Source organism: Oncorhynchus kisutch, unplaced genomic scaffold (assembly GCF_002021735.2).
Source record: "Oncorhynchus kisutch isolate 150728-3 unplaced genomic scaffold, Okis_V2 scaffold1014, whole genome shotgun sequence".
NCBI lineage: Eukaryota > Metazoa > Chordata > Actinopteri > Salmoniformes > Salmonidae > Oncorhynchus > Oncorhynchus kisutch.
This window is the reverse complement of record NW_022262959.1, coordinates 51,512-67,653: the sequence shown is the minus strand read 5'-3', so window position 1 is coordinate 67,653 and position 16,142 is coordinate 51,512. Positions and strand designations below refer to the sequence as shown.

At 34.8% G+C, this 16,142-nt stretch overlaps 1 protein-coding gene across 1 annotated transcript in view; it reads left to right on the top strand.

The window, feature by feature from the left end:
* Nucleotides 1-4,188: 4,188 nt before the first annotated feature.
* The window catches only part of LOC116364162 (NLR family CARD domain-containing protein 3-like), a 34,650-nt gene continuing 22,696 nt past the window's right edge, over nt 4,189-16,142 (top strand). The window contains exon 1 of the mRNA XM_031817399.1: nt 4,189-4,284. The gene's annotated coding sequence lies outside the window, so the exon portion shown is untranslated. The remainder of the gene's footprint in view (nt 4,285-16,142) is intronic.

Below are 16,142 nucleotides of genomic sequence, written 5' to 3'. Positions count from 1 at the left end.
GTCAGACTGGGAGGGAGAGCATTATTTACAATGTAATCAGACCTGGAGTCAGACTGGGAGGGAGAGCATTATTTACAATGTAATCAGACCTGGAGTCAGACTGGGAGGGAGAGCATTATTTACAATGTAATCAGACCTGGAGTCAGACTGGGAGGGAGAGCATTATTTACAATGTAATCAGACCTGGAGTCAGACTGGGAGGGAGAGCATTATTTACAATGCTTCCAGAAAAGACCTCCAACAGAAAAGGGACTAACTGTTCTGTAAACAGTTGTGTAAAACTCAGCAGATATACCATCAGTCCCAGGAGACTTATTATTTTTAAGTTGTTCAATAGAATAAATGATGTGTTCAACTATAACAGGGTCATGACACTGTTCCCTGTCAGCCTCACCAACTGATTTCACATCCCCCAGACAATCAAAACAAAGAGTTGAGGACACCTCACAATACTGTAGAAGATGAGGACACCTCACAATACTGTAGAAGATGAGGACACCTCACAATACTGTAGAAGATGAGGACACCTCACAATACTGTAGAAGATGAGGACACCTCACAATACTGTAGAAGATGAGGACACCTCACAATACTGTAGAAGATGAGGACACCTCACAATACTGTAGAAGATGAGGACACCTCACAATACTGTAGAAGATGAGGACACCTCACAATACTGTAGAAGATGAGGACACCTCAAAATACTGTAGAAGATGAGGACACCTCACAATACTGTAGAAGATGAGGACACCTCACAATACTGTAGAAGATGAGGACACCTCACAATACTGTAGAAGATGAGGACACCTCACAATACTGTAGAAGATGAGGACACCTCACAATACTGTAGAAGATGAGGACACCTCACAATACAGTAGAATATGAGGACACCTCACAATACTGTAGAAGATGAGGACACCTCACAATACTGTAGAAGATGAGGACACCTCACGACACTGTAGAAGATGCAACTAAAGATGGAGATTAATGTGGGGTCATTTAATTGCTGAATTGTATTATTTTTAGAGTGGTATTTTTCTAACCTGAAATAAATCTGATATATTTTGTCCGTCCTCCTCCATTTCTACCTACATCTGACTAAGGTTCTGTCTGCTTTCAGTTTATACATATCATCCAACTGGTGTTGTAGATCAAACAGAACAGATTTATCCTCCTCTGAAAGACTTTCAACAGGCTTTTGAACAAGACAGGTGATATTTGTAATTACACTTTCTTCTTCAGCTCTCCTGGTCTTGGCAACAATACTCTCATGTTTTTTTGCATATTTTCCAACCTTAAAAAGCTCCCAGTTATTACTGTATGAATTGTTATTCATAGCGTTGTTCCTGAAGTGTGTAATTACATTGTTTATCTCCATCTTTTTCTATTAAGCTTCCAATAGGATGCTCTGCCAGGGCCATTATCAGAGATAAACAGTGTAATGTCAATATAAACAGCTCTATGATCAGTAAGGGCCATTATCAGAGATAAACAGTGTAATGTCCGTATAAACAGCTCTATGATCAGTAAGGGCCATTATCAGAGATAAACAGTGTAATGTCAGTATAAACAGCTCTATGGTCAGTAAGGGCCATTATGAGAGATAAACAGTGTAATGTCAATATAAACAGCTCTATGATCAGTAAGGGCCATTATCAGAGATAAACAGTGTAATGTCAATATAAACAGCTCTATGATCAGTAAGGGCCATTATCAGAGATAAACAGTGTAATGTCAATATAAACAGCTCTATGATCAGTAAGGGCCATTATCAGAGATAAACAGTGTAATGTCAATATAAACAGCTCTATGATCAGTAAGGGCCATTATCAGAGATAAACAGTGTAATGTCAATATTAACAGCTCTATGATCAATAAGGGCCATTATCAGAGATAAACAGTGTAATGTCAATATAAACAGCTCTATGGTCAGTAAGGGCCATTATCAGAGATAAACAGTGTAATGTCAGTATAAACAGCTCTATGGTCAGTAAGGGCCATTATCAGAGATAAACAGTGTAATGTCAATATAAACAGCTCTATGATCAGTAAGGGCCATTATCAGAGATAAACAGTGTAATGTCAATATAAACAGCTCTATGATCAGTAAGGGCCATTATCAGAGATAAACAGTGTAATGTCAATATAAACAGCTCTATGGTCAGTAAGGGCCATTATCAGAGATAAACAGTGTAATGTCAATATAAACAGCTCTGTGATCAGTAAGGGCCATTATCAGAGATAAACAGTGTAATGTCAATATAAACAGCTCTATGATCAGTAAGGGCCATTATCAGAGATAAACAGTGTAATGTCAATATAAACAGCTCTATGATCAGTAAGGGCCATTATCAGAGATAAACAGTGTAATGTCAATATAAACAGCTCTATGATCAGTAAGGGCCATTATCAGAGATAAACAGTGTAATGTCAATATAAACAGCTCTATGATCAGTCAGGGCCATTATCAGAGATAAACAGTGTAATGTCAATATAAACAGCTCTATGATCAGTAAGGGCCATTATCAGAGATAAACAGTGTAATGTCAATATAAACAGCTAAGAAAAAATGATTCATCTGGACAACATGATTAATGTTTCCACTGTCCATACCTGCCTACTCCTTTAACACCAGAGACAACATGATTAATGTTTCCACTGTCCATACCTGCCTACTCTTTTAACACCAGAGACAACATGATTAATGTTTCCACTGTCCATACCTGCCTACTCCTTTAACACCAGAGACAACATGATTAATGTTTCCACTGTCCATACCTGTCTACTCCTTTAACACCAGAGACAACATGATTAATGTTTCCACTGTCCATACCTGTCTACTCCTTTAACACCAGAGACAACATGATTAATGTTTCCACTGTCCATACCTGCCTACTCCTTTAACACCAGAGACAACATGATTAATGTTTCCACTGTCCATACCTGCCTACTCCTTTAACACCAGAGACAACATGATTAATGTTTCCACTGTCCATACCTGCCTACTCCTTTAACACCATAGACAAAATTATTCATCTGGACTATTAAAAGGACCAGGATGAGCCAAACTAGTTTACAGGCAAAGACTTAGAAGGGAGGATTAAAGCTCCCCAGCATGTAATTATATCAAGAAGACTTTATAACTGTCCTGATAGGCTCTTTACTGACAACTCTAATAGGACAATTATATCAAGAAGACTTTATAACTGCCCTGATAGGCTCTTTACTGACAACTCTAATAGGACAATTATATCAAGAAGACATTATAACTGCCCTGATAGGCTCTTTACCTACAACTCTAATAGGACAATTATATCAAGAAGACATTATAACTGCCCCGATAGGCTCTTTACCTACAACTCTAATAGGACAATTATATCAAGAAGACATTATAACTGCCCTGATAGGCTCTTTACCTACAACTCTAATAGGACAATTATATCAAGAAGACTTTATAACTGCCCTGATAGGCTCTTTACCTACAACTCTAACAGGACCATTATATCAAGAAGACTTTATAACTGCCCTGATAGGCTCTTTACCTACAACTCTAACAGGACCATTATATCAAGAAGACATTATAACTGCCCTGATAGGCTCTTTACTGACAACTCTAACAGGACCATTATATCAAGAAGACTTTATAACTGCCCTGATAGGCTCTTTACCTACAACTCTAACAGGACCATTATATCAAGAAGACTTTATAACTGTCCAACTCTAACAAAAATCCCCCAAAGGCTCTTTTAAAGAACTTGTATAAATCATCTCCTCCTGTGACACTATTCATAAAGAGTAGGAGAGCTGATCTAGGATCAGTTTAGTCTTTAAGATCATAATGAATCAGATTACATGGAGAGGGGGGACCTGATCCTAGATCATAATGAATCAGATTACATGGAGAGGGGGGACCTGATCCTAGATCATAATGAATCAGATTACATAGAGAGGGGGGACCTGATCCTAGATCATAATGAATTAGATTACATGGAGAGGGGGGACCTGATCCTAGATCATAATGAATCAAATTACATGGACAGTGGGACCTGATCCTAGATCAGCACTTCAACTCTGGGACACTACCTGTATGAAACAGAACACATAGTTGTAAAGTTTAGTTACAGCAGGTGTTTACTGCCATCTAGTGGAAGATACTGATAAAACACTATTATCAGGGTGGGGAGGCAGCTGAGCTGAAACAGAAAGTAAAGTTGTTCTTTTGTTCAGGATCCATTTTGAGACGACAGAGCAGAAAACACTATATAGAGATTATTGAAAAATAAAGTAAGTATTTCTGAACAATAATCTATTCTAATGGACAGAATAAGATAATGAATACCTGTAATGATATATTACTAGTTAGTAGAACTGCTACTTGAGCTGAGTTGCTGACAGACAGCAGTTTTCAAAGTGTAAACTAATCAGCAGTCCTACATGTTATCAGTAACACGTCTGGTAAAGATGGTGGAGGAGCTTTTCAATGATATGGTTTTATGTTTATCTCAGGGTTTCTCCATCCTTTTGTTCTTACCAGCACTTACACACCTGATTCAACTAATCATCACATATTTTAAGACAGTTTAATATTCGAGACATACAAATGAACATTCTCAAATTAAAACCTTTTGGGTTTGTAGGACTGCTTACAATTATTAAAGTCCTACAATAACTCACATTTTGGAGGAAAACAACTGAACTTGGTTTAGAGTAAATTATATGTTTATCAAAAATAATGAATAATGAAGAAACGCGTCTGGGTTTAGAACTCTGTGTCTCAGGACATATATTTTAAGGACCAATGGAATGGTCTAAAATGCGCAACACCTGCTCCCCCGGGGAGCCGGGCAATGCACAATTAATTCACCCAGTGACCGTTACTTTATTTCCTGATATGAAATGGAAAGTAACTTTGTAGCTGACGCAGTTCCAGAATGTCTGTTGAAACTGTGTCTCATATGGAACGTTAGAACAGTGGTGGAAACAGAACTCAGTTCCAGAATGTCTGTTGAAACTGTGACTCATATGGAACGTTAGAACAGTGGTGGAAACAGAACTCAGTTCCAGAATGTCTGTTGAAACTGTGTCTCATATGGAACGTTAGAACAGTGGTGGAAACAGAACTCAGTTCCAGAATGTCTGTTGAAACTGTGTCTCATATGGAATGTTAGAACAGTGGTGGAAACAGAACTCAGTTCCAGAATGTTTGTTGAAACTGTGTCTCATATGGAACGTTAGAACAGTGGTGGAAACAGAACTCAGTTCCAGAATGTCTGTTGAAACTGTGTCTCATATGGAATGTTAGAACAGTGGTGGAAACAGAACTCAGTTCCAGAATGTCTGTTGAAACTGTGTCTCATATGGAACGTTAGAACAGTGGTGGAAACAGAACTCAGTTCCAGAATGTCTGTTGAAACTGTGTCTCATATGGAACGTTAGAACAGTGGTGGAAACAGAACTCAGTTCCAGAATGTCTGTTGAAACTGTGTCTCATATGGAACGTTAGAACAGTGGTGGAAACAGAACGCAGTTCCAGAATGTCTGTTGAAACTGTGTCTCATATGGAACGTTAGAACAGTGGTGGAAACAGAACTCAGTTCCAGAATGTCTGTTGAAACTGTGTCTCATATGGAACGTTAGAACAGTGGTGGAAACAGAACTCAGTTCCAGAATGTCTGTTGAAACTGTGTCTCATATGGAACGTTAGAACAGTGGTGGAAACAGAACTCAGTTCCAGAATGTCTGTTGAAACTGTGTCTCATATGGAACGTTAGAACAGTGGTGGAAACAGAACTCAGTTCCAGAATGTCTGTTGAAACTGTGTCTCATATGGAACGTTAGAACAGTGGTGGAAACAGAACTCAGTTCCAGAATGTCTGTTGAAACTGTGTCTCATATGGAACATTAGAACAGTGGTGGAAACAGAACTCAGTTCCAGAATGTCTGTTGAAACTGTGTCTCATATGGAACGTTAGAACAGTGGTGGAAACAGAACTCAGTTCCAGAATGTCTGTTGAAACTGTGTCTCATATGGAACGTTAGAACAGTGGTGGAAACAGAACGCAGTTCCAGAATGTCTGTTGAAACTGTGTCTCATATGGAACGTTAGAACAGTGGTGGAAACAGAACTCAGTTCCAGAATGTCTGTTGAAACTGTGTCTCATATGGAATGTTAGAACAGTGGTGGAAACAGAACTCAGTTCCAGAATGTCTGTTGAAACTGTGTCTCATATGGAACGTTAGAACAGTGGTGGAAACAGAACTCAGTTCCAGAATGTCTGTTGAAACTGTGTCTCATATGGAACGTTAGAACAGTGGTGGAAACAGAACTCAGTTCCAGAATGTCTGTTGAAACTGTGTCTCATATGGAACGTTAGAACAGTGGTGGAAACAGAACGCAGTTCCAGAATGTCTGTTGAAACTGTGTCTCATATGGAACGTTAGAACAGTGGTGGAAACAGAACTCAGTTCCAGAATGTCTGTTGAAACTGTGTCTCATATGGAACGTTAGAACAGTGGTGGAAACAGAACGCAGTTCCAGAATGTCTGTTGAAACTGTGTCTCATATGGAACGTTAGAACAGTGGTGGAAACAGAACTCAGTTCCAGAATGTCTGTTGAAACTGTGTCTCATATGGAACGTTAGAACAGTGGTGGAAACAGAACTCAGTTCCAGAATGTCTGTTGAAACTGTGTCTCATATGGAACGTTAGAACAGTGGTGGAAACAGAACTCAGTTCCAGAATGTCTGTTGAAACTGTGTCTCATATGGAACATTAGAACAGTGGTGGAAACAGAACTCAGTTCCAGAATGTCTGTTGAAACTGTGTCTCATATGGAACGTTAGAACAGTGGTGGAAACAGAACTCAGTTCCAGAATGTCTGTTGAAACTGTGTCTCATATGGAACGTTAGAACAGTGGTGGAAACAGAACTCAGTTCCAGAATGTCTGTTGAAACTGTGTCTCATATGGAACGTTAGAACAGTGGTGGAAACAGAACTCAGTTCCAGAATGTCTGTTGAAACTGTGTCTCATATGGAACGTTAGAACAGTGGTGGAAACAGAACTCAGTTCCAGAATGTCTGTTGAAACTGTGACTCATATGGAACGTTAGAACAGTGGTGGAAACAGAACTCAGTTCCAGAATGTCTGTTGAAACTGTGTCTCATATGGAACGTTAGAACAGTGGTGGAAACAGAACTCAGTTCCAGAATGTCTGTTGAAACTGTGTCTCATATGGAATGTTAGAACAGTGGTGGAAACAGAACTCAGTTCCAGAATGTCTGTTGAAACTGTGTCTCATATGGAACGTTAGAACAGTGGTGGAAACAGAACTCAGTTCCAGAATGTCTGTTGAAACTGTGTCTCATATGGAATGTTAGAACAGTGGTGGAAACAGAACTCAGTTCCAGAATGTCTGTTGAAACTGTGTCTCATATGGAACGTTAGAACAGTGGTGGAAACAGTACTCAGTTCCAGAATGTCTGTTGAAACTGTGACTCATATGGAACGTTAGAACAGTGGTGGAAACAGTACTCAGTTCCAGAATGTCTGTTGAAACTGTGTCTCATATGGAACGTTAGAACAGTGGTGGAAACAGAACTCAGTTCTCAAACTGGAGTAAAAGTAAAGATTCCTTCATAGAAAATGACTCAAGTAAAAGTGAAAGTCACCCAGTAAAATACTACTTCAGGAAAAGTCTAAAAGTATTTGGTTTTAAATATAATTAAGTATCAAAAGTAAAAGTAAAGTAGTAATAATTTAAATTCCTTTTATTAATCAAACCAGACGGCACAATTTCCATGTTATTTTAATTTATGGATAGCCAGGGTCACACTCCAACACTCAGACATCATTTAAAAACAAAGCATTTGTGTTTAGTGAGTCCATTTTCTGTCCTGCTAAGCATTCAACATGTAAGGAGTACTTTTGGGTGTCAGGGAACATGTGGAGTTAAAAGTATATCATTTTCTTTATGACTGTAGTGAAGTAAAAGTAAAAGTTGTTAAAATATAAATAGTAAAGGACAGATTCCCCCCAAAACTACTGAAGTTGTACTTTAAAGTATTTTACTGAAGTACTTTACACCACTGCATTAGAAGACAGATAAATGTGTTGATTTGAAGGAAAGACGGGCAGATTCTGGTAGGTCGGCTACAAACTATTATAAAGTTAGGTCGTCGTCAGACATTCAACAGTCACAGTAGGTTTGAGATACAGTATGATCACTAATCATGCCGACCAACCTGATGGTCTCTGTTGGAAATGTTGTGAAAAGTATCTGGCCCAAGCTATAAATATCTGGCATTACTCATCTAATATTTATATACTGTATTCTATACTATTCTACTGTATCTTAGTCTATGCATTACTCATCTCATATGTATATACTGTATTCTATACTATTCTACTGTATCTTAGTCTATGCATTACTCATCTCATATGTATATACTGTATTCTATACTATTCTACTGTATCTTAGTCTATGTATTACTCATCTCATATGTATATACTGTATTCTATACTATTCTACTGTATCTTAGTCTATGCATTACTCATCTCATATGTATATACTGTATTCTATACTATTCTACTGTATCTTAGTCTATGTATTACTCATCTCATATGTATATACTGTATTCTATACTATTCTACTGTATCTTAGTCTATGTATTACTCATCTCATATGTATATACTGTATTCTATACTATTCTACTGTATCTTAGTCTATGCATTACTCATCTCATATGTATATACTGTATTCTATACTATTCTACTGTATCTTAGTCTATGCATTACTCATCTCATATGTATATACTGTATTCTATACTGTTCTACTGTATCTTAGTCTATGCATTACTCATCTCATATGTATATACTGTATTCTATACTATTCTACTGTATCTTAGTCTATGCATTACTCATCTCATATGTATATACTGTATTCTATACTATTCTACTGTATCTTAGTCTATGCATTACTCATCTCATATGTATATACTGTATTCTATACTATTCTACTGTATCTTAGTCTATGCATTACTCATCTCATATGTATATACTGTATTCTATACTATTCTACTGTATCTTAGTCTATGCATTACTCATCTCATATGTATATACTGTATTCTATACTATTCTACTGTATCTTAGTCTATACATTACTCATCTCATATGTATATACTGTATTCTATACTATTCTACTGTATCTTAGTCTATGTATTACTCATCTCATATGTATATACTGTATTCTATACTATTCTACTGTATCTTAGTCTATACATTACTCATCTCATATGTATATACTGTATTCTATACTGTTCTACTGTATCTTAGTCTATGTATTACTCATCTCATATGTATATACTGTATTCTATACTGTTCTACTGTATCTTAGTCTATGCATTACTCATCTCATATGTATATACTGTATTCTATACTATTCTACTGTATCTTAGTCTATGCATTACTCATCTCATATGTATATACTGTATTCTATACTATTCTACTGTATCTTAGTCTATGTATTACTCATCTCATATGTATATACTATATTCTATACTGTTCTACTGTATCTTAGTCTATACATTACTCATCTCATATGTATATACTGTATTCTATACTATTCTACTGTATCTTAGTCTATGTATTACTCATCTCATATGTAGATACTGTATTCTATACTATTCTACTGTATCTTAGTCTATGCATTACTCATCTCATATGTATATACTGTATTCTATACTATTCTACTGTATCTTAGTCTATGTATTACTCATCTCATATGTATATACTGTATTCTATACTATTCTACTGTATCTTAGTCTATGTATTACTCATCTCATATGTATATACTGTATTCTATACTATTCTACTGTATCTTAGTCTATGCATTACTCATCTCATATGTATATACTGTATTCTATACTGTTCTACTGTATCTTAGTCTATGTATTACTCATCTCATATGTATATACTGTATTCTATACTATTCTACTGTATCTTAGTCTATGTATTACTCATCTCATATGTATATACTGTATTCTATACTATTCTACTGTATCTTAGTCTATGCATTACTCATCTCATATGTATATACTGTATTCTATACTATTCTACTGTATCTTAGTCTATGTATTACTCATCTAATATGTATATACTGTATTCTATACTATTCTACTGTATCTTAGTCTATGCATTACTCATCTCATATGGATATACTGTATTCTATACTATTCTACTGTATCTTAGTCTATGCATTACTCATCTCATATGGATATACTGTATTCTATACTATTCTACTGTATCTTAGTCTATGCATTACTCATCTCATATGTATATACTGTATTCTATACTATTCTACTGTATCTTAGTCTATGCATTACTCATCTCATATGTATATACTGTATTCTATACTATTCTACTGTATCTTAGTCTATGCATTACTCATCTCATATGTAGATACTGTATTCTATACTATTCTACTGTATCTTAGTGTATGCATTACTCATCTCATATGTATATACTGTATTCTATACTATTCTACTGTATCTTAGTCTATGCATTACTCATCTCATATGTATATACTGTATTCTATACTATTCTACTGTATCTTAGTGTATGTATTACTCATCTCATATGTATATACTGTATTCTATACTGTTCTACTGTATCTTAGTCTATGCATTACTCATCTCATATGTATATACTGTATTCTATACTGTTCTACTGTATCTTAGTCTATGCATTACTCATCTCATATGTATATACTGTATTCTATACTATTCTACTGTATCTTAGTCTATGTATTACTCATCTAATATGTATATACTGTATTCTATACTATTCTACTGTATCTTAGTCTATGCATTACTCATCTCATATGTATATACTGTATTCTATACTATTCTACTGTATCTTAGTCTATGTATTACTCATCTAATATGTATATACTATATTCTATACTATTCTACTGTATCTTAGTCTATGCATTACTCATCTCATATGTATATACTGTATTCTATACTATTCTACTGTATCTTAGTCTATGCATTACTCATCTAATATGTATATACTATATTCTATACTATTCTACTGTATCTTAGTCTATGCATTACTCACCTCATATGTAGATACTGTATTCTATACTATTCTACTGTATCTTAGTCTATGCATTACTCATCTCATATGTATATACTGTATTCTATACTATTCTACTGTATCTTAGTCTATGCATTACTCATCTCATATGTATATACTGTATTCTATACTATTCTACTGTATCTTAGTCTATGCATTACTCATCTCATATGTAGATACTGTATTCTATACTATTCTACTGTATCTTAGTCTATGCATTACTCATCTCATATGTATATACTGTATTCTATACTATTCTACTGTATCTTAGTCTATGTATTACTCATCTCATATGTAGATACTGTATTCTATACTATTCTACTGTATCTTAGTCTATGCATTACTCATCTCATATGTATATACTGTATTCTATACTATTCTACTGTATCTTAGTCTATGCATTACTCACCTCATATGTAGATACTGTATTCTATACTATTCTACTGTATCTTAGTCTATGCATTACTCATCTCATATGTATATACTGTATTCTATACTATTCTACTGTATCTTAGTCTATGCATTACTCATCTCATATGTATATACTGTATTCTATACTATTCTACTGTATCTTAGTCTATGCATTACTCATCTCATATGTATATACTGTATTCTATACTATTCTACTGTATCTTAGTCTATGTATTACTCATCTCATATGTAGATACTGTATTCTATACTATTCTACTGTATCTTAGTCTATGCATTACTCATCTCATATGTATATACTGTATTCTATACTATTCTACTGTATCTTAGTCTATGCATTACTCACCTCATATGTAGATACTGTATTCTATACTATTCTACTGTATCTTAGTCTATGCATTACTCATCTCATATGTAGATACTGTATTCTATACTATTCTACTGTATCTTAGTCTATGCATTACTCATCTCATATGTATATACTGTATTCTATACTATTCTACTGTATCTTAGTCTATGCATTACTCATCTCATATGTATATACTGTATTCTATTCTATTCTACTGTATCTTAGTCTATGCATTACTCATCTCATATGTATATACTGTATTCTATACTATTCTACTGTATCTTAGTCTATGCATTACTCATCTCATATGTATATACTGTATTCTATACTATTCTACTGTATCTTAGTCTATGTATTACTCATCTCATATGTATATACTGTATTCTATACTGTTCTACTGTATCTTAGTCTATGCATTACTCATCTCATATGTATATACTGTATTCTATACTATTCTACTGTATCTTAGTCTATGTATTACTCATCTCATATGGATATACTGTATTCTATACTATTCTACTGTATCTTAGTCTATGCATTACTCATCTCATATGTATATACTGTATTCTATACTATTCTACTGTATCTTAGTCTATGCATTACTCATCTCATATGTATATACTGTATTCTATACTATTCTACTGTATCTTAGTCTATGTATTACTCATCTCATATGTATATACTGTATTCTATACTATTCTACTGTATCTTAGTCTATGTATTACTCATCTCATATGGATATACTGTATTCTATACTATTCTACTGTATCTTAGTCTATGCATTACTCATCTCATATGGATATACTGTATTCTATACTATTCTACTGTATCTTAGTCTATGCATTACTCATCTCATATGTATATACTGTATTCTATACTATTCTACTGTATCTTAGTCTATGCATTACTCACCTCATATGTATATACTGTATTCTATACTGTTCTACTGTATCTTAGTCTATGTATTACTCATCTCATATGTATATACTGTATTCTATACTATTCTACTGTATCTTAGTCTATGCATTACTCATCTCATATGTATATACTGTATTCTATACTATTCTACTGTATCTTAGTCTATGCATTACTCATCTCATATGTATATACTGTATTCTATACTATTCTACTGTATCTTAGTCTATGCATTACTCATCTCATATGTATATACTGTATTCTATACTATTCTACTGTATCTTAGTCTATGCATTACTCATCTCATATGTATATACTGTATTCTATACTATTCTACTGTATCTTAGTCTATGCATTACTCATCTCATATGTATATACTGTATTCTATTCTATTCTACTGTATCTTAGTCTATGCATTACTCATCTCATATGTATATACTGTATTCTATACTATTCTACTGTATCTTAGTCTATGTATTACTCATCTCATATGTATATACTGTATTCTATACTATTCTACTGTATCTTAGTCTATGTATTACTCATCTCATATGTATATACTGTATTCTATACTATTCTACTGTATCTTAGTCTATGCATTACTCATCTCATATGTATATACTGTATTCTATACTATTCTACTGTATCTTAGTCTATGCCCCTCAGACATTGTGACCAATAACATTTGACTTGATTTAGATTAGGCTATATATACTACATGACCAAAAGTATGTGGACACCTGCTAGTTGAACGTCTCATTCCAAAATCATAGGCATTCCTATGGAGTTGGTCCCCCCTTTGCTGTTATAACAGCCTCCACTCTTCTGGGAAGGCTTTCCACTAGATGTTGGAACATTGCTGCGGGGACTTGCTTCCGTTCAGCCACAAGAGCATTAGGGAGGTCGGGGACTGATGTTGGGTGATTAGGCCTGGCTCGAAGTCAGCGTTCCAATTCATCCCAAAGGTGTTCGATGGGGTTGAGGTCAGGGCTCTGTGCAGGCCAGTCAAGTTCTTCCACACTGATCTCGACAAGCCATTTCTGTATGGACCTCGCTTTGTGCACGGGGACATTGTCATGCTGAAACAGGAAAGGAAAGGGCCTTCCCCAAACTGTTGCCACCAAGTTGGATGCACAGAATCATCTAGAATGTAATTTTATACTGTAGCGTTAAGATTTATCTTCACTAGAACTAAGGAAAAACAGCCCCAGACCATTATTACTCCTCCACCAAACTTTACAGTTGGCACTATGCATTCGGGCAGGTAGCGTTTTCCTGGCATCCGCCAAACCCAGATTCTTCTGTCGGACTGCCAGATGGTGAAGTGTGATTCATAACTCTAAAGAACATGTTTCCACTGCTCCACAGTCCAATGGCGGTGATCTTTACACCAATCAAGCCGATGCTTGGCATTGCACATGGTTATCTTGTATGCGGCTGCTCAGCCATGGAAACCAGTTTCATGAAGCTCCCGACGAACAGTTATTTTGCTGACGTTGCAGTTTGGAACTCGGTATTGAGTGTTGCAACCGAGGACAGACCGTTTTGATGCGCTTCCGCACTCGGTGGTTCCGTTCTGTGAACTTGTGTGGCCTACCACTTCACGGTTGAGCCGTTGTTGCTCCTAAATGTTTCCACTTCACTTCACATCCTATTTCTTCACAGTTGAGCCGTTGTAGATGTAGATTGAATGGCGGTCTGCTCGATTTTATTTATACACCTGTCAGCAACGGGTGTGGCTGAAATAGCCGAATCCACTAATTTGAAGGGACATACTTTTGTATATATAGTGGACATTCTCTGTCCTGCTACTGGTAGGTCTATAACATTATGTGAACTGACCTGAACAGGTTTAGACTGGTCATCTATGATATGTAGGTTATATACAGTACATTCTCTGTCCTGCTACTGGTAGGACTATAACATTATGTGAACTGATCTGAACAGGTTTAGACTGGTCATCTATGATATGTAGGTTATACACAGTACATTCTCTGTCCTGCTACTGGTAGGACTATAACATTATGTGAACTGATCTGAACAGGTTTAGACTGGTCATCTATGATATGTAGGCTATAGCTGAGGTATAGACCTCGATCTGCATATCACTAACAACCTGCTATTATATATTATAACCTAGTCTACTTTACATAATATAACATCTACATATCACTAACAACCCACTACTATACATTATAACCTAGTCTACTTTACATAACATAACATATCACTAACAACCCACTACTATACATTATAACCTACTCTACTTTACATAATATAACATCTACATATCACTAACAACCCACTACTATACATTATAACCTAGTCTACTTTACATAATATAACATATCACTAACAACCCACTACTATACATTATAACCTAGTCTACTTTACATAATATAACATATCACTAACAACCCACTACTATACATTATAACCTAGTCTACTTTACATAATATAACATATCACTAACAACCCACTACTATACATTTTAACCTAGTCTACTTTACATAATATAAAATCTCTTACTTGATGCAAATAAACTTTCTGAATGGATCAATGATTTCCCCCTCAGATCAATCATGTCCATTTTAGCGCTTCTGTCTACATTCTCAGATACATTTAGAAAATAACAGATTGAAAGACAATAAATATCCTGTTTTTGATTAATACAATAAATATCCTGTTTTTGATTAATACAATAAATATCCTGTTTTTGATTAATACAATAAATATCCTGTTTTTGATTAATACAATAAATATCCTGTTTTTGATTAATACAATAAATATCCTGTTTTTGATTAATACAATAAATATCCTGTTTTTGATTAATACAATAAATATCCTGTTTTTGATTAATACAATAAATATCCTGTTTTTGATTAATACAATAAATATCCTGTTTTTGATTAAGACAATAAATATCCTGTTTTTGATTAATACAATAAATATCCTGTTTTTGATTAATACAATAAATATCCTGTTTTTGATTAATACAATAAATATCCTGTTTTTGATTAATACAATAAATATCCTGTTTTTGATTAATACAATAAATATCCTGTTTTTGATTAATACAATAAATATCCTGTTTTTGATTAATACAATAAATATCCCACCTTTAAATAATAAAATAGGAATTTGTTCTGAACAGACTTGTCTAGTTAAATAAAAAAGGTGAATAAAACTAATTGTGAGACATGGCCTTGTGCTGCTGTAATGTCTAGAACTACCTTAACAGTGACTTATTATTATTGACAGTTACCATGGAGAAGAGATGGCACATCTACATATTCATGTGATTGTATTAAAT